Here is a 19484-nt window from a genome sequence, read left to right on the forward strand (position 1 = left end):
ATTGACCCTGAAATAAATGTGTAGCTAACCTAAAAACATGCCAACAGGTATCCACAGAAGCAGTTCTGGTTGCGGAGGGAGAGGGTGGGAGGCTGGCTGCTGAGGTGGACGAAAGCCCATCTGGGCTGTGGATAGTGTCTGGGGAGGGGTCGAGAAGGGAGGGGATGGTCCCCTTTCCACCTGGCTTGAGACAGCCCTGTGTCCACTGCCCAGTGCACACACGCTACCTGCCCTGGAAATTAGGGTGGGAGGATGGGAGCTGGGAAACGGGTTTGCTGGAGGGGAGTCAGTGGGTGTCAGGGGGCCCAGCCTGGCCTCTGCATGGCCTAGAGTCAGGTACATCAGGCTCACTGTCCCCAGAGAGGTAAAGCACCACCCCTAAGAACACACAGCAAGGCTAACACTAGGGAGAAGAGGACTCAGGTCTTCTACTCTTTTATGTTTTTGAGATGGCACCTCACTCTGTCTCCCAGGCTGGAACGCAGTGGTATGATCTTGGCTCCATGCAACCTCCACTTCCTGGGTTCAAACAGTTCTTCTGCCTCATCCTCCCAAGTAGCTGGGATTACAGGCATGCGCCACCACTCCCAGCTAATCATTTTTAGTAGAGATGGGGTTTCGGCATGTTGGCCAGCTGGTCTTGAACTCCTGACCTTAAGTGATCTGCCTGCCTTGGCCTCCCAAAGTGCTGGGATTATAGGCATGAGCCACCATGCCTGGCCTCTACTCTTGTTCCACCTTGGCGCAGCTCCCTGAGCCCTGCACAGACTCTGGAGGGAGGCTGGGGCCAGCTTGGTCCTATCAGCACCCAGGGCCAGTCTCTGCTGGGCTCCTGCTGGAGCGTTTCTTCGCCTGACTTCCAGCAAGACCTTGTCTTGCCACATGTGTCTGGCCTGAGAGGTGCCTCCTGTCCATCACAGCCCCTTCATCTGCCAGGATTTGGTGGAATCTCTGCCCCCTTGGCACCCAGGTCTGTCCTCATCCTGAGATTGCTCTTGTGTGACTCATCCATTTGTGCTTATATCTGGTTGTCTGTGGCTCTGGCAGGTCCTGGTACCCACAAGGGCTGGGCTGCCAACCAGGCTTACAGCAGAGGCCTCTGGGGTAAGCCTGGCTTATCCTAGTCTGTTCCACTTCACCTTAGAGGGAGCATTTATGAGTATTATAGCTGCTGATTGGATATTCACTGCACATATCCAGGAAGTCAGTTCTGAACAGTAGATCCTCATTGGTAAACGGGCTCCCAGGTCTCCCCTAACCTCAGCTCCTTTGAGGACCACTGTGTGGATCACATGTGACTGTGAGTGCAGAACAGAAGGATAAGGCGTTTTCTTCATTAATCATGTATTTCATGTTAGCAACTTTCCAGAAGGTTCTCCTGTGGATAAGGAATAGGTAACAGGTACCGCCTGTTTGCAGCTGCATTCATTTGCTCAGGGTCATAAAGCAACACATGCTGGGCTATAGGAGTTCTCAGCTGGTGGTGTCTGTTTAGACAATGAGTGAATTAAGGGCTTGTTTCTTTGACTTCAACAAGGGATCAAACCCGGTGGACAATTAATAGGTGCTATTTAGGACTGATGGTCACAGGGTCTCTGTGTCACCAGTGAAGACCCCCAAACAGGTATTGTTCTTGGGTTCTCCACAGGCTGAGTTCTGACCCTGCAGTGTCACTTCAGAGCAGGGAGCCAGCCTTCCCTGGGAGGACAGGCTGACAGGGAAGACACGTGAGCTGCTTTGTACGGGAGTTGTTGTCTGGTAGGGAAGGGGCTGCTTTCTGTTTTGAAGGCTGCCTGTCTGGGCTCCAGGAAGGTGTTTTGATCAAGGTGACCCGAGGGTGCAGCAGCCTTGGACATCTTCAGTGAGATGTTCCTTTATCCACTCATTTTAAAAATCTGTTTAAAGTTCACCAAGACACAGTAAATATATCAGACCCCAGGGCCCAAAAAGGTGACTTTTGTGACCCCCTGCTCCCAGGAGGCCTAGAGTCTAGTGGGTAGAAAAGACACAAGTGAGCTCCACAGCGTTTGTGGCAGAGAATCTTGGATCTTACCACCATCTACTTCCTTTTCCCCTTTGATTGGTTTGGGTGGTAATGTGCCCAGCTCAAGGTCACTTCAGCCAGTGGTCCCTGGACAAGCAGCATCTGCATCACCTGGGAACTGGTTAGAAATGCAAAGTCATGGGTCCCATCCCAGACCCACTGAATCTAGAAATTCTGCAGGTAGGGCCCAGCCATCTCTGCTTTAACCTGCACCCCTCACCCGGTACCATTCATATGCATGGGCACTTGGCTGGTTCTTGCCAATGAGATGTCAGGAAGTATTTGCTGGATTTTGGGGACATCATTTTCTTCCTATTAAAAAGGCCAGAGTCTTGGAAGAAGGAGGCCCTGCCTCACGCCCCCTTCCTGCTGCTCTATGTGTGGTCCTGGGTGCACATATATGTGGGATTGAAGAGAGTCAACATATGGCCAGGAAGGAAAATATCACTGTCACCAATCAGCTGACCATGGCTGAGCAGAAAAGAACCAGCCCAGGTAGTTCTTATTAATGAGACAGCAAATGCCTTCAAACATGGCCACCTGTAGCCAAGAGCATCCCCAGCTGATCCAGGTTCCTGAGGTTGGTAATGATGTAAGTATGACCAGAGTATCTCCTGGCTTAATGATGTTGCACAAGTCCTTTTCTTGCTCTGTACCTTTTGTGACATCTGTATTTCAAAAATCTTGGCCAGACCAGCTTACATCCTTTATGATGGCTACTGTCAAAACCCAGAAAATCACAAGGGTTGGTGAGGATATGGAGGAATTAGAACTCTTGTACATTGTTGGTGGGAATGTAAAACGTTTTGGTGCAGCCACCATGGAAAACAATATGGCAGTTCCTCGAAGAATTGAAACTGGAATCACGATATGATCCAGCCATCCCACGTCTAGGTATATGCCCCAAAGAATTGAAAACCGGGACATGAAGACGTAGCAGCATTATTTACAATAGCCAACAGGTGAAAGCAACTCAAGGGTCTATAAATGGTTAAGATGGTAAATTTTATGTTTGTGTGTTTTATCATAATTCAACATTTTTTCCATGTCCATATAAATGAAATAATAAAGTTTTAAAAAATTAAACTTTTTTTTTTTTTTTAAAGAAACATGGCTGGGCCTAGTGGCTTCTGCCTGTAATCCCAGCTCTTTGGGAGGCCAAGGCTGGTGGATCACTTGAGCTCAAGAGTTTGAACCTGGGCAACATGGCAAAACCCTGTCTTTATCAAAAGCAAAAACAAACCCAAAAGTTAGCTGGGTGTGGTTGCACATGCCTATAGTTCCAGCTACTTGGGAAGCTGAGGTGGGAGGATCGCTTGAGCCCAGGAGGTTGAGGCTGCAGTGAGCATGATTGCACCACTGTACTCCAGCCTAGGCGACAGAGCAAGACCCTGCTTCAAAAAATTTAAAAAATTAAATAAAAATAAAACAATAAAAGAGAAACACATACACCCCTCTTAAAATCCATACCCTTTCCCTCATTTATGTCTGCAGGCTGATGGTTACTATTGTTCTTACCTCTCCTGAGTTCTGGTCTCATTTATCCAACAGACGACTTGACACCTCCACCTGGATGTTTGGAAGGCAACTCAAGCCCAATGTGTCTGGGTCTGAACTCCTGACCTTCCTTCCCAAACCTTCTCCTCCTGCTGTGTTTGTCTTTGGAGTGACTGCCACTTCTATCCATTATAAGTCAGAAATCACCTCTTCCTCAGTCTCCTCCCCTGGCTTAATCCATTTCAAATTCCTGTGATTGTCCTTCTTAAATACCTGCCAAGGGCGGCCACTTCTGCCAATTTCCTGCAGTGTTACCTCTGACAACTGCAGTGGTACCCGATCTGACTTCCTGTGCAGACCAGGGCTCCACCCACCCACATTCCACGGCAGGAGCCAGAGTGAGCTTTTCCAACTGCAGTTCTGATTGATTTCTTTCTAGTTTTACTCTCAGTAATCAATGCCATATGAAAATACTTCACAGAAAATTCCAGCCCCTCCCGTTATAAACTGCCATGCAGGCTTCTCCTGGGTTGATTTATCATCTAGTTATAAGAGCCAAGCTGTGTTCTGGGTCTCTTTGGACTGAGCCTCTCAGATTTGAGATCTGACCTTGAGGATGTGACTGGGACAAATGTCACTGGTGGTTGATGCCTTAGTTTGGGTTGTCCCAGGTGCAGACTCTGAGAAAGAACTTGGGAGCAAGTAGTTTATTTGAAAGGTGACCTCAGGAAACTCTGGCAGGGATTTAGGAAGTACAACAGGAAAGGGAGGAGGCCAATTCAGGGCATGGTACAAAGCCAGCTAGAGCAGAGGACAGCTGGAGTTCAGTCCCATGGAGAAAATCACACACAACGGAGGATCCCAGGAGCGAGGGAGTGGGGGTATTTATATGCCAACTCCTATGAGTTATTCTTTGGGGGTTGTTGGAGGTGAGTGTTAATCCCCTGGCACTGCCCACCTGCCACAGATGTGGGTAGAGTGGCCTGCTGAGGTCATAGACAAAAACCTGCAGGCAGTGAGAAGTGGCTCTGAGACTGCTGGAGAGTTCCAGGGCTATGTTCAGGGCACGAACAGCACCCGCTCCCCTGGGGATGATGACAAGTGACACTAGGTGACTCAGATTTTCCTAACATGGAGACACATGGTTAGAAAGCTGGTCCACTGTCTCAACAAGAGTCCCGGTTTGGTGCTAATATATCTTAACTCCTTTCCAACGCTGCTCCTCTCCATTTGGAGCCAAGAAAGAGCCAGCGTGGGGCCTCTAGAGCCTTTGTTAGGCCATCAGATGTTCCTAGCTGCAATTGATGATATTGTTTTGATTTCTTTTTTTTTTTTGAGACAGAGTCTCTTTCTGTCGCCAGGTGCCAGGCTGGAGTGCAGTAGCGCAATCTTGGTTCACTGCAACCTCCGCCTCCCGGGTTCAAGCAATTCTCCTGCCTCAGCCTCCCAAGTAGCTGGAACTACAGGCGTGCACCACCACACCCAGCGAATTTTTGTATTTTTAGTAGAGACGGGTTTTACCATGTTGGCCAGAATAGTCTTGAGCTCCTGACCTCGTAATCCTCAGGCTGCGACCTCCCAAAGTGCTGGGATTACAGATGTGAGCCAATGTGCCCAGCCTGCTTTGGTTTCTACTTAATTTTTTTCCAGTAAATTTAAGCATATAGGCTGGGCTTGGTGGCTCACGCCTGTAATCCCAGCACTTTGGGAGGCCGATCAAAGTCAAGAGATTGATATCATTCTGGCCAACATGGTGAAAACTCATCTCTACTAAAAATACAAAAATTAGCCAGGTGTGATGGTGCATGCCTGTGTGCACTTGTGTATGTGTATGTGAGTATATGAGCCTGTGTGTGTGTGAATGTGTGTATGCATGTGTGAGTGTAGGTGTATGGGAGCCTGTGTATGTGTGTGAATGTGTGTGTGAGCCTGTGCGTATGAGCTTGTGTATGTGACCCTGTGTGTAAGACTGTGTATAAGTGTGAGTCTGTGTATGTGTGTATGTGAGTGTGTATTTGTGAGCGTGAGAGAGAGAATGTGTGTGTGTGTGAGAGACAGGGTGTCTGGTGGAGGCAGGCTGTGGGTTTCGGGAGCGGAGAGAGCAAGGTGACCTTTAAGGAGAAATGGTGTCCAGGCGGCCCCTCAAGCCTGAGATGCGGCCTGGGGGTTACCATGGGTGGGAGGGAAGCGGGAAGGTCAAGGCACGCTCGCTCTGGTCCTCATCACTGAAAGAGCAGCTGAAACTCACCAAGCATCACTCACATCAGACACTGACCTGAGAATCGTACTTGCGTTCTGTTTTTCATTTAACAAATACGTATATTGTGCTTGCTGTCGGAGGCCCTGCTCTGGCTGTTTTACAAAACAAAACAAGAAGCATCGACTACACGTGGAATCAACAAAACACCACCATGAATTCTCACAGCCACCCTGTGTGGGTGGGCTGCCATTACCTCCATCTGCAGAGGGGTAAGGAGCCTCAGAACCCACAGGGCAGGGGCGGGTGAGGTGGAACAGGCATCTCCTCCAGGGCTGGGCTTCTCCCATTGGTGATGCCTGGGTTTCATCCCTCGTAAAAGCCACGGGTCAATTACGCTTATTACCGGTTCTGCAGCTGGGAAAACGGAGGCACACAGGGGTGAGCAATTGCTCAGCTTGAAAGGAGTAGAGCCTAGGCTACTGCTTGGGGCCCACTCTGTAACCACCTCACTAGGGGCCCCACAGTAATGAGCTCTTTGAAGAATGGTGAGTCATTGACCTTGGCTGTGCCTCAGTTTCTTCAATTGCCAAGTGGGGCTCTGCTGCCCCGGCCTCTGCCCTGCTGACTTGTAAGAAGGCTGAGAGAATGGAATCAGTAAAGGCTTCCAGAATCTTCCCACAGGAAAGCGCCCTGGAGCACGAGAAAGCCACTGTTGGCGGGCTCTGCCTGCAACACCCTCAGTCACGTCACGTCCTCGGCCTGCAGGTTCCTCACTGGAGCAGGGGCGGCCCAAGATAAACCCTCAGATGCACCAAGGTCCACTCCCTCATCATCTGGCTCTGTCCTGTTGGATAGGGGAGCTACCTGTGGAGACGGGCAGACCAGACCACCTGAGGCTCGTTCTAGGAAATGTGTTCAGTGAGGCCAAGCTTGGTGACTCTGGCTTCTGGAATGGTTCCCATGGCCAGAGAATTACGAAAAAATCCTTTGTACTGAGAAGATAAAGTACAGCTTATTCTCTTCCTGGGTACTCTTCCTGCAGGGACACCAGCTCCTGGGTTCAGATGCCCTGGGCCGGGCAGCTTCTGTTCGTCTCCCTGAGTTCTCTGCAGAGGCTGCACTCTCAGAAGAGTGCACCTTCATTCATTTGCCAGCTCTTTACAGAGCAGTTCCTAGGTGCCAGGCACTCTCTAGACACCAGCAACGCAACTATGGATGAAACAGACCAAGGCCCTGTTCTCGGGGAGCTGACGTTCCAGGGAGGTTGGGGTGGAAGGGGCAGTGAACAGCAAGTGCAGCCCGCCCCCACAAGAACAGCCACATAGGTGTGTGTGTGTGTGTGTGTGTGCGTGCACGCGTGCGCACACACACATATACTTGAAATATCAAGTGGCTGGAGGGTTTACTTCAGACTGGGCAGTGTGGAAGTCCTCTCTGAGATGCGTCACCTTGGAGCAGAGACTGAAGGAATTAAAAGAGTCTTCCATGTGCGTATCTAGGGGAGGAAGTTTCCAGGCAGAGGGACCAGATGTGCAAAGACCCTGTGGTGGAATGTGCTGGGCATGTTCTCGGAGGGTCAGCGTGGAGGGAATAAGGAGGAGAAGAGCTCAAGCTGAGGTGATGGAGAGCCTGGGTCACGGCAAAGATCTGGGTCATATTCTGAGATAGAAGGGGTGATAAGGGGGTTTTGCATGGAGGGCTTGATGTATTTTGCCTTAATATTTTAAAAGGATCCCTCTGGCTGCCTGTGAGCATGGATGGTGCAGGATCAATGCAGGGAGTCAATGTAGGGAGATGAGCAAGGAGGCGACTGCCACAGTCAAGAAGGGACGATGGGTGCCCAGCCTTCCGTGTTAGGAGTGGTGTGGGCAGGTGGTCACATGGTGGCCATCGCTGGAAGATAAAGCCCGCAGATTTGGTGGATGGATGGGATGTGGAGGAGTAAGAGAAAGACGAGGGTCACGCTGACTCTAAGATTTGGCCTAATGGCCAGAAAGTTGTAGGAGCACTTTTTTTAATGAGAGTGATGGGCTTGGAGGGAAGACAAGGGGCGTTAGAAACCTGCAGGAGTGCACCTTGATGTCCGGGGGTGACCCTGAGGCTAAGCAGGCTCCCTACCCTTAGTCTCCGGGGTCCCTCCCCACCTGCAGAAGGTCCTGAAACCCTAACATTTGATTTAAATCCAAAACATTCTTTCCTAACCTAAAGTTGCCCCAGGCAGTTTTGCTTTCTCTTTTAAAGACTCCAGCTGGATTTTATTCTAATGGTGAGGGTGCCGATCTTGAAAGGATGGGCGGCACCTGTGGAGGAAGAATGAATGGGGCCTGGTGCCGTGGCTCACACCTGTAATCCGAGCACTTTGGGAGCCTGAGATGGGCGGATCACTTGAGGTCAGGAATTTGAGACCAGCCTGGCCAACATGGTGAAACCCTCTCTCTACTAATACAAAAATTAGCCGGGTGTGGTGGCATGCACCCATAGTCCCAACTACTTGCGAGGCTGAGACATGAGAATTGCTTGAACCCGGGAAGCGGAGGTTGCAGTTATGGTAGGAGTTATTAAGAAATTATTTTAGGCAGACAGAGAGGAAAATGGGTCTTTGGGAAGTTTTCATTTATTTAAAGCAACTCCGGATTCTCGTAAAGCCCCAGGTCTTGGAGCCAGGCCAGCAACCTTTGATATGCAAATGAAGGCCATTAGAAACTGGGTCCACCCAAACATGGAGATTCCTGCGCCTTTTTGCCCTTTCCCCACATGATCCTGGTAACACAGCGGTGGGGTGCGGGGGGCAAGTTGGGAACATCTTGGTGCCCTGCATTTGCATAATAAAAGGCTAGGGTGGGCTGGCCAGCTTTTTCTACACTGCCACAAGTGTAGAACATCTTGGTGCCCTGTATTTGCATATTAAAAGGCTAGGGTGGGAGGGCCAGCTTTTTCCACAGTCTACATGAATGACAAGCCTAGTCAAACCAATCCCCTGAGCCCTATACAAATCAGACACCTCCTCCTCCAGCCTCTGTATATATACCTGGCTGATAGCCCTGGCAGGTGGGTACCTTCTCTTTCGGCTTTGGAGCGCCTGTGTCTCTGTACGGGGGAGCTCCTTCCTTCTCCTTTCCTTCTTGCCCCTTCTGGCCTATTAAACTCTCTGCTTGTTAAAACAACTCCACCTGTTTCCATGTTGTCTTATCTAATTTGATATGAGACCAGAATCCTGGTGTACCTTGTCTCATCAGAGCCATATCACAGTGAACCAAGATGGAGCCACTGCACTCAAGCCTGGGCGACAGAGTGAACGTTCATCTCAAAAAAACCAAAAAAGAATGAACGGAAGAAGATGGCATGGTGGCTCACGCCTATAATCCCAGCACTTTGGGAGGCTGAGGCAGGTGGCTCACTTGAGGTCAGGAGTTCAAGACCAGCCTGGCCAACATAGTGAAACCCCGTACCTACTAAAAGTACAAAAATTAGCCAGGCATGGTGGCGGGCACTCATAGTCCCAGCTACTTGGGAGGGAGGCTGAGGCAGGAGAATCGCTTGAACCCGGGAGGCAGAGGTTGCAGTGAGCTGAAATTGTGCCATAGCACTCTAGCCTGGGCGACAGAGCGAGACTTTGGCTCAGAAAAAAAAAAAAAAAAAAGAATGAATGGAAGAGGATTCTGTGAGTTCTCAGAGTGCCGCAGGCCATGTGGGAGATTTAACATGGCTGCCACCTGTCCAGATGGCTTTGTGGGAAAGCGCTGCATCTGTTTAAGGGAGTTTGAAAGTTAAAGAAGATATTAATGGCAGGAAGGAAATTGCGGAGTCTTCAATTACCATCAACTGGAAAAAAGACGGATGGGACTTTTATGGACATGTAGTTTGTTCCAGTGAAATAAAGCATCTTAAAACCTGTCTTTACTGGCATAGAAGTACTTCAGTGTTACCGCACAGAGCAGTTTACATCACAGTGATGAGTTTCTTAAAAGCAAAAAACAAAGGAATGCTTTCCACCCAGCTATCCAGCTTTCTAAAGCAACTGCAATAAAATATACATTTGTGCAATGGAATTTACAAAGCACCTACTAAGCACAGAACCCTGGGCTAAGAAGAGTGAAGAAACACAGCTCGTTCTCAGTGGGCCCATGGTGGGTGGGAGAAACACAGACATAAATGGCATACAGGATGCAGTGGGTTAGTGCAGGGAGAAAGGTCCCAGGATCTAGAGAAGGGAGAGGGTCAGAGAAGGCTTTTTAGGAGGGACTGTGTGGGTTAGCTTGCTATTGGCTGCAAGTGACTGAAACCCCTAATGAATCTGGCTTATGTGGTAAGTGAATGTGTCAGGTGGACTTGGCTGGGCGCGGTGGCTCACTCCTGTAATCCCAGCACTTTGGATGGTCGAGGCGGGTAGATTACAAGATCAGAAGTTTGAGACCAGTCTGGCCAACATGGTGAAACACTATCTCTACTAAAAAAACAAAAATTAGCCCGGCGTGGTGGTGCATGCCTGTAATCCCAGCTACTCTGGAGGCTGAGGCAGGAGAATTGCTTGAACCCAGGAGGTGGAGGTTGTAGTGAGCCGAGATCACACCATTGCACTCCAGCCTGCGCAACAAGATCGAAACTCTGTCTCAAAAAAAAAAAAAAAAAGAGAGAGAGGGCGACTTGAGGGTGGGTTGATTCAAGCCACCATGCCTGGCTCTGCAACACCACCAGTCTCTCTGTTTTGCCATCGCCTGTTGTGGGATGTCACAACGTGGCTGCCACCAGCAACTGGGACCACATATCTCCTTGTCCAGGTGAAGAAGGAAATTTTCCCTGACCCCTTCACAGGTGATACCTGGAGTGTCGGTGCCAGCAGGACAAACTCTACTCACTGGAAGCTGTTGTGCCCAACCCCTTGTGGGAGGAAGCATGTAGGTGAGCAGGTTCAGGAGCTGGGACGAGTGCCTTTGGGTTTTGCAAAGTAAAACTCTGTGTGGGCCCTGAGGCAGTGCCTAAGGGGGAGTACCTGAAAACCCTGCAACCCCGGAGGACATGTGTGACAATGCTCTTTTAGCTCTGGCATCCGTCCGCAGATGGCTTAAGTGTTAAACAGCTCAGTGGGCCCTCTGCCTTTTTGCATGAGGTTGTTGCTCCCCGCCAGCGAGGGCAGAGGGTCCGTGTGACAGCGTTTGGTGTTCACACCTGTGGCACCTGAGCTCTTGTGTGTCATCCAAGAAAACTCAGGTCTCATGAACAAATCAAAGGGTGGTGAATATGGAGGATTTTATGGCCAATGAAAGGGGAGATGGAAAGGGGATGGAGCAGGAAGATAACCTTTCCCTGGAGTCTGGCTATCCGCGGTGGACCCCTTTCCGAAGCAACATCATCAAACCGTTCCTCTGAAGTCAAACTGTTTCTCCCCAATGTCCAGCTACTTCTCCTCTTCTCTGCTGGAGAAACCTGGGGTTTTTACGGCACAGGATGGGGACTGGGGTGTGTCATGGGCGGTTTTGGAAAAGGCAACATTCAAGTGAGAAAACAGGAATGCATGTTCTCACTTTGGGCTGTGGTTCCAGGTTTGAGGGTAGGACCCTCGCTGGGGACCACCCTCTTCTCCCAGAATTTCCCTGCCTCCTGTCCCTATCACAGGTCCCTGGCATTGAGAGAGAAATCACTCCTTCAAGTGTGGGATGTATTCCTTGTCTTCAGTACAATTGGCCATCTTGGGCCATGTGACCTTCCAGGAACCACTGACAATCACCAGGACATTGCTGAATATAATACCCGTAGGCTAATTGGGATGACCGTGAAGCTGAGGACCACATCAGAATCCCCTGAACCAAGGGGCTGCACAGGGAACAGGTAGACACCAGGACAAAGTCAGGCTTCTGTCAGGAGGAGGAATGTGGAGGAGGATGTTGGTTAGGCAGCCGCCTGAGCAGGGCTTTGGTGGAGTGGTGTGCTTTTAGACTAGCAGAGATGACAACAATTACATTTTGCCTGCCACTCATTGAATGTAGAGCTTTAAATGCAGAGTGGAATCTTCTCTGGGTAGCTCCCTTAACTCATGCCCCTGATGTTTCCAAGCCCTCCGTTCCTCTGTAAAAACACAGATGGACAAGTCCGCAGCTTGGGGCTATCTGCTACTGTCTGAAATGCCCATCGTGTTTTCTGCTTGCTGAAAGTCAGGGCTTTTGTTCCCAAACCTGTTTACTCCAGATGTACTTGGCATTGCAATTGGAAAACTTAATAAACGTAGCAAATGGATAATTAGGAGCGGAAAAAGAAAGGGAGTCGCTGTTTTTATGGAAACCAAGTTGAATTGTCTGTCAAGATTTGCTAAGGACAAAAAGCTGAAAAAGAGATTGGAAAAGTATCTAGAACTGTCCAGTAACTGCTTAATATGATAGTCATTGCTGCAGGCAGGCCACGGTGGTTCGAGTCTGTAATCCCAGCACTTTGGGAGGCTGAGGCCAGAGGATCATGTAAGCCCAGGAATTCAGGATCAACCTGGGCAACGTAGGGAAACTCTGTCTCTACTAAAAATAAAATTAAAAGAAATTGCTGGGCATGGTAGTGCACACCTGTAGTCCCAACTACTTGGGAGGCTGAGGTGGGAAGATTGCTTGATCCCAGGGATTTGAGGCTGCAGTGAGCTATGATTATGCCACTGTACTCCAGCCTGGGTGGGAGAGCCTGTAATCCCAGCACTTTGGGAGGCTGGGGGTGGGGCAGATCACTTGAGGTCAGGAGTTCGAGACAAGACTGGCCAACAAGGTGAAACCCTGTCTCCATTAATAATACAAAAAAATTAGCCAGATGTAGTGGCTTGCACCTGTAGTCCCAGCTACTCGGGAAGCTGAGACATGAGAATTGCTTGAACCCAGGAGGCAGAGGTTGCAGTGAGCTGAGATTGCGCCATTGCACTCCAGCCTGGGCAACAGAGAGACTCTGTCTCTTGACCACGTGATCCGCCTACCTCGACCTCCCAAAGTGCTGGGATCGTAGGCCTGAAACACCATGCCAGGCTGAAAAATTTTAAATTATGTTTGTGGTTCACATTCTGTTTCTATTGGACAATGCCAGTGTGGGAGGATTCTGCACTTGGAGTGCGTGGCAAGTGTGTTTATGCCCTCATTCCGCTTCAAAGAAGCTAAAACTGAACATTGTAGGATTATATAAAGAACAAAGACAATGGGCGAATCCAACAGCAGGCCCACATTATGAAGAAAGTCATTAGCCCTGGCATGAAAATATTTGCCAATTATAGGAGAGTGATGTGTTTTCTGTTAACTGTATAAAGCTGTGAGTGTAAATGGGTTTTTTTGGATTCTCCACTTTGGCATATTTAGCTTTCTTAATGGGCCCGCTGCTGGTCCCAGCTGTGCTGGATTTTCTGGCAGTTTCTCCTGGTTTGATGGCAGCCTTTGGAGGTCAGGACAGTATGACAATTCTCACTCTGGAGCTGGGGAAACTGAGGCTCAGGGAGGGAGTGCAACACACTGAGGCTCCCACAGGCAGTGAGCAGAGAAATAAGGCTCGGCCAGCGGGGGTGCCAGCCCCTGTGCCCTGGGATCCTCATCTGCATTTTGTGTTAACCTCCGGGCCCTCATAGCTGTGCCTTCCTTCCCCTCCATGGGCCACACCTCTGGCTCTCATAAGAGGATGGCCCTGGGGCTCCTGGATCCGCCCTGCCTCAACAGAGAGCTGGTTGTGTCTGGAGTGCAGGTGTCTGGAAGCCCAGCTCCCTGCGCTGAGGCAGGACAAGGAGTGGCTGTGACTCATTACACCCTGGGCTGGACTCCCCTGCAGGGTGGGCTGAAGCCTGCCTCCCTCCCTGAGGGGCTTGGCTTAAGGCCCCACCCTGGCCCGGCTTCTGGTTCTTCCTGCTCCCCTTTTCCCACCCCTTTCCCATCCACCCTGGTGCAGATCCTAGATCCAGTCCTTGCATGATGCTCCTCTTCTCAGGATCTGCTTCAAGGGAAACTGACAAGAAATAGGTGCGGGGGCGGTGGGGGGGGGTAGGGGAGGGTTCAGAGAGACCCTGGGCCTCCACACCACATGCTTTCCAGACACTGGGGCACCGGGAATGCACCCCTTGTTGCAAACCTCACCCTCGATTCCTGCCTCATGTAAAGCCCAGGGAACCCTCACCCAGGGGACCCCTTTCCAGCTGGGTCCAGCCCAGCATCCACTCTGCCCATGGATATTCCCAGCACTCCTGGGGGAAGGAGTCTGTGAGCCTCTGTCCTGCGTGGAGAGCAGCCTAGCCTCTGCAGGTGGTTTCCTGAAGCCCTGCTCCTTGTCTTGGGCCAAAGTGTCTCCTCCTGCTAATTCCCTCCTAGAAATCTTTTGAATGTTCCTCTTTCACGTTAGGGTGGTGATTGATGGCTTTCATAGACACTTCCATCCTCTCTTTAAAACAAATGGGTTCTGGGACTACTGGTGTGTGCCACCACACCCAACTAATTTCATTCTCACCCTTCTAACTATGGGAATGAAGTCACGATTCTGAGAGCTCTGGAAGAGTCTGGTTCACTGTCCTGTTATGTTGGCTTCACTGTCTGAGAAGAGGACTGTTTCCTGGAAAGAGGCATCTGGAGCAATATTGGTATCAGGGGCTGTCGCTGAGGCCCCTCTTACGTCACAGAGCCAGAGCGCCGTCAGTGGTCAGTGGTGTGGGCCTGGTGCTGGCTGGGGGTTCTTGAAGTGGCTCTGCTGTCCTGCAGCTATGGCCCGGGAAGCACTGATTCCCCCCAGCCCAGCTCTGTTCACCTGTGAGCAGGATCCCAACAGCATAGTGGAGTTCAGGTGAGGATTAAGCAAATTCATGCACCTGGAGAGCTCAGAACTGCAGTCCCAGCCCGCAGGAAGCACTGTGTGCATCAGCCCATCGTCCTCTGCCAGGGTCAGGATCACCGATGAGTCAGGTCAAGAGGCAGCCCGGAATCAGGGCTTTGGGCTTAGGAAGGGAGATTTCTGTAGGAGCGCTTTGAGATTTAGCCTGTAATGGGCAGCTTTGCTTCTAATCGGTCTTGAGAGACAAGCCATAAAACATGGGTTATCCCTAAACTGAGAGTGGAAAGGCTGAGGGGAGGAACGGCGGCCCCGGCTCCCCTGCCACGCGCCCACTCTGCCGACATTCGACAGACTTAGATGGCTGGAGGACGTTTCAAAGTCCAGATTCAGGGCTGCTGCCTTTTCTCCTTCTGCTTCTTAATTTAAAAAAGTTTATCTCAGAGTCTCCATTACTACAGATTCCCCGACACTCTGCTGTGGGCTAATCTTTAGTTTAAAACATCACCTTCTTTGAGTGGTTTTCTCCTTCAGTTATCCTCTTTTATCTTGAGACCAGGAAGAAACATATGTTCTTATTCAATGCTGGAAATTGCATCCCTTGCTCATTTTTAAACCTTTTCATCTTCCCTTCATTTTCTGCCGAAATGCCTCAATTTGTGTTTATCTTTCTCTTTCAGGGACGGCAGATGCTTAAGTACGTGCAGGCTGTGAGGCGGGTTGTAAATGTGATATTATTACTCTGACTGTCCCTGATAACAAAGGCATGTCCTCTGCCCCTCCAGTCCTGGGCATCCTCTCTCAGATGACTGACTATAGCAGCTCAGAGCAATTATAGAGGATGGCGAAGAATCAGCCTATTTGGATGAAGGCCTTTTGTGGGCAGGCAGAGAAGAAACCTCTTGAGAGAAGGAAGCATTGCCAGGGGTGTGGGAGTCTACATCTGCTGGTGCCTCAGTCCCATCTTTGACTAATTCATTCAACAAACATTTATCAAGGAATGTCTTTGTGCCGAACTCCATCCTAGGCATGGGGCATGCAAGAAGGACAGGTCCCTCTACCCGTGGAGCCCCCTGCAGGAGGCAAGACAGGAAATGAACAATTAAACAAATACGGAGTGTAATTTCAGATCATACTAAGTGGTGTAAGATAAAGTGTGTTGATGTGATAGCAAGGGCCTGGGGATCAGGGAGCATCAAGGATGGCTCTCTCTGTACGGAGACCATGTTTGAGTTGAGACTCTAATGCAGGAAAGGAATCTACTGAGCAAAAAGTAGTGAAAGAACCATTTCTGTTCAACATATCAGTGGAACTCCTAGTTAGAGCAATTAGGCAAGAAAAATACATAAAAGCCATCCAAATTGGAAAGGAAGAAGTAAAATTATCTCTGTACTCAGGTGACATGACCTTATATATGTAGAAAACCCTGACGATTCTACAACCTTCCATGTTAGAACTATCAAGTGAATCTGACAAGTTGCAGGATATAAACTCAACATGCAGAAATCAATGAACATGACCAATTCAGAAAGAAAATTAAGAAGACAATTCAATTTACTGTAGCATCAAAAAGAATAAAAGACAGGAATAAACTTAAACAAAGAGGCAAAAGATATATATCCTGAAAGTTATAAAAAACTATACAAAATTAAAACTACAAAAATTGCTGAAAAATGAAAGCAGACACAAATAATCGCAGACACCAGGTGCTTGCTCAAGAATTGGAGGACTTAATTGTTAAGATGACCTAACCTTCCAAAGCGATCTACAGATTCAATGCAACCCCATCAAAATTCCAATTTTTTTTGTGGAATTAGAAAAATTTATACTAAAATTCACATGGAATCTCAAGGCACCTCAAATAGCCAAAACAATCTTGAAAAAGAAGAACACAGAGATACCACACTTCCTGATTTCAAAACTTACTGCAAAGCTACAATAATCAAGACAGTGTCACGCTGACATAAGGATAGGCCTGTAGAACAAGGAAACGGTGTAAACAGCCCAGAATTAAACCCTCACATGCAGGGCAGATGATCTTTGGCAAAGATGCTAAGACCGCTCGATGGAGAAAGGACACTCTCTTCAGCAAATGGTGTTGGGAAAGCTACATCTACATGCACAAGAACCTTACATCCTACATAAAAATTAACTCAAAACATGGATCAAAAACCTAAACATAAACCTAAAACTATAAAACTCCTAGAATAAAACATAAGGGGAACAGCTTCCTGACGCTGGTGGGTTTTGCAGCGATGTATTGAGGGGTGTGAAACTGAAAGTGTAGACAGCAAAAGGAAAAACGGATACACTAGACTACAGCAAGATGAAGCACTTTGCATCCAAGGGCACAGCAGAGTGGAAAGGTAACCTCTGAAGTGGTAGACAATGTTTAATATATATAAGGGGCTAGTATCCAGAATATTAAACGAACTCCTATAACTCAACCACAGAAAAAGAGATAACTCTATTATAAAGCGAGCAAAAGACTTGAATAGACATTTCTCAAAGAAGATATACAAATAGCCCATAAACACAAGACAAGCTCAACACCACGAGTCATTAGGAAAATGCAAATCAAAACCACAATGAGCCTCACGCTCATTAGGGTGTCAACTATCAAGAAAACAGAAACTAACAAGTGTTGGTGGGAGTGTGGAAAAACTGGAACCCATGTGCACTGTTGAAGGAAATGTAAATTGTTTACCCCTATGGAATTAGACTACAGGGGTATAATTGTATACCTTAGGGGTATACCATAGGGGTATAATTGTATACCACAGGAGTATACCATAGGGGTATAATTGTATACCCATATGGAAGACAGTATGGGTGTTCCTCAGAACCTTAAACATGTAATTACCATGTGGTCCAGCAATTCATTTCTGGGTATATACATCAAAAAATTGAAAGCAGGGACTTGAAGGGCTACCTGCTTATAGCAGTATTATTTGCATTGTCTAAAAGATGGAAACAATGCAGATGTCCATTGACAGATGAATGGATAAAGAAAACGTGGTGTATCCATACAACGGAACATTACTCAGCCTTAGAAAGGAAGGAGATTCTGACACATGCTGCAACGTGAATGAACCTTGAGGACTTTAAGCTGAATGAAATAAACCAGTCGCAAAAGGACAAATACTGTATGATTCCACATATAGGAGGCACCTAGAGGAGTCAGAATCGTAAAGACAGGATGGAATGGTGGCTGTCAAGGACGGAGGGGAAGGAGAATGGGAAGTTGTATTTAACAGATACAGAGTTTCAGTTTTGCCAGATGGAAAGTTCTGTTGAGGGATGGTGGTGACAGCAGCACCATGGTGTAAATGTACTTAATGCCACTGAACTGTACACTTAGATATGGTTAAGATGGTTACGTTGTGTGTGTAATTTGCCAGAGTTTGGAAACATGGCCAGAAGAGAGTTGCATGCTTAGGGAACAGCAAATGCGGAGGCCCTGTGGTAGGGATGAGCTTGGCACATTTGAGACGAAGGAGTCCCGTGCTCCTGGGGCAAAGTGAATCAGGCAGAGGACTGGAAAGAGGTGTGGCTGCAAGGATAGATGGGACAGAGCAGGCTGGACCTTGTGAGTTTGCGCTTCATACTACAGATGTGAAATCTGAGGTTCACAACGAAGAGCCCCAGTGACTTGCCCAAGGTGAAATAGCCAGCAGGGGGCAGCAGCAGGGAGTCCAGGTGGTTCCCTAATAGCTTAGCTGGTCCCCCTTCTTCCTTAGTGATAGAACTACTGCTGACTATCCGTTGTGCCTCCAGTCACGCAGAGTCATGATTATATTTCCCAGTCCCCTTGCAGCTAAGCATGGTGAGGGAACTTAGTCCTAGACAGTGGGAAAGTAGACAAAAGGATCATATGCAATGTCAGAGATGTGTCCTTAAAGGGAGAGACATTCTTTTCTTTATCTTTTGTGCTTTCCTGCTATCTGGAATGTCAGTGTGATGGCTGGAGTTTGGCAGCCATCTTAGACCCATGAAACAAGGGAGAGTGGCATGACCGGTGGGAGAGTGTGGCTGACATTGGATGAGATGGGAGGGCTCCTGAGGTGGTGTCACATGATCTGCCTTGTCTGACAAGGAGGAGCCAGCAGAGGGTGGGCATATTTAGGAAAGGTCACTCCTGGTAGAAGGCTCTGAGGAGGGATAAGCTGGGAGTAAGAGGGGGTGATGGTTGGACAGGGCAGGGAGGCTGGAGGCACTGAGGGCGGATGTGAGGGGAGTGTGGGCAGAGACAGGAACTGAGGGGGGCAGAGCTTGACCCATCAGTCCCGTGATGGGGGCCCTGGAGGGTTGTGGTCAGAAAGGTGCCTGGGATGCCAGGGTGAGGCAGGACAGCCATCCAGGGTGAGCAGATGCTGGAAGGTGGAATACCTGAGGGACGATGGGCCAGCTCCAGCCCTGGGCTCAGGGACATCCGTGGCTGCTGATTGTGATAAAGATTGGGGGACTGCTGGGCAAGGTGGCTCATGCCATAATTCCAGCACTTTGGGAGGTCAAGGAGGGCAGATCACCTGAAGTTGGGAGTTCAAGACCAGCCTGACCAACATAGAGAAACCCCGTCTCTACTAAAAATACAAAATTAGCCAGGCATGGTGACACATGCCTATAATTCCAGCTACTCAGGAGGCTGAGGCTGGAGACTCACTTGAACCTGGGAGGTGAAGGTTGCAGTGAGCCAAGATCACACCACTGCATTTCTGTCTGGGCAACAAGAGTGAAACTCTGTCTCAAAAAAAAAAAAAAAAAAAAGATGTGGGTATGACCTCAGAGCTCCCTTCCCAGCCTGCGTTTCTACAGGGAAAGGTCGGATCCAGGGAATGGAATCGGTCCCAGCATAAAAAACACATGATGCTGTAGGGCCAGGAATGAAGGTCATGAGAATGTTATCAGATGCCGTAGAATATGGAAAACCAGTCAGCAATAATCAGAAATAATAGAAAGCCAATAATCAATCAGTAATCAATA

The sequence above is a fragment of the Callithrix jacchus genome, chromosome 5 (assembly GCF_049354715.1).
Source record: "Callithrix jacchus isolate 240 chromosome 5, calJac240_pri, whole genome shotgun sequence".
NCBI classification, from domain to species: domain Eukaryota; kingdom Metazoa; phylum Chordata; class Mammalia; order Primates; family Cebidae; genus Callithrix; species Callithrix jacchus.